The 912-nt window shown below is 41.3% G+C and overlaps 1 protein-coding gene across 1 annotated transcript in view; it reads right to left on the bottom strand.

The window, feature by feature from the left end:
* Positions 1–912, bottom strand: part of LOC107689173 (microtubule-actin cross-linking factor 1, isoforms 1/2/3/5-like) — a 47,953-nt gene that overhangs the window by 9,638 nt on the left and 37,403 nt on the right. The window lies entirely within an intron of this gene.

The raw sequence follows: 912 nt of genomic DNA, 5'->3' as shown, positions 1-912 counted from the left end.
TCATCACTAAACACCAGTAACCCAGAGCCACAGAAGCCATGCACGCTCATGCATCACAATGTTTCATGTTTCACAGATGATGTGTGTGCTTTGATCATGAGCTGTTCCAAGCCTTCTCCAGACTTTCATCGTTCTGGCCGTCCAAAGAATGCTTTTCCAGAAGTGCTCTGGCTATTTTAGATGTGTTTTGGCGAAGTCTAGCCTGGCATTGTGTGCAGCTTGTGGTGAAGCCTCTGTATTTGCTCTGGTGAAGTCTTCTCTTGATCGTAGACTTTGACAGAGACACATCTGTCTCCTGGAGAGTGTTCTTCTCTTGGCTGATGTTGTGAAAGGGTTTTTCTTTACCATAGAGAGGATCCTCCGATCATCAGCACTGTTGTCCTCCGTGGACGTCCAGGTCTTTTTATGTTTCTGAGCTCACCAATGCAGTCTCTTTTTCTCAGAATGAACTAAACTGTTGATTTAGCCGCTCCTGATGTTCCTGCTATCTCTCGGATGGATTACTTTTGTTTTTGAAGCCTAACAATTGTCTGTTTCACTTGTATGGAGAGATCTTTGACCTCATGATGTGCTTCACAGCAACAGCTTCCAAATGCAAATAGCACACTTAGAATCAACTCCAGACCTTTTACCTGCTTAATTGATGTAGAAATAATGAAGGAATAGCCCTCATCTGTCCATGAGATGACTTTTGAGTCAACTGTCCAATTACTTATGGTCCCTTGAAAAATGGGGTACATATTAAAGAGCTGTAATTCCCTAACCTTTCCTCCAATTATGATGAGAATACCCTCAAATTAAAGCTCAGAGTCTGCACTTTAAGCCCATATTCATTATATAACTGCAACTTGAATATGTTTTGGTCAGCAGCTAAAATAATAAAAATTGTGCCTGTGTCCAAATACTGTATAT

Source organism: Sinocyclocheilus anshuiensis, unplaced genomic scaffold (genome assembly GCF_001515605.1).
Source record: "Sinocyclocheilus anshuiensis isolate Anshui unplaced genomic scaffold, SAMN03320099.WGS_v1.1 scaffold737, whole genome shotgun sequence".
Classification (NCBI taxonomy): Eukaryota; Metazoa; Chordata; class Actinopteri; order Cypriniformes; family Cyprinidae; genus Sinocyclocheilus; species Sinocyclocheilus anshuiensis.
The sequence above is the reverse complement of the archived record's forward strand: the minus strand, read 5'-3'. Positions and strand labels throughout refer to the sequence as shown.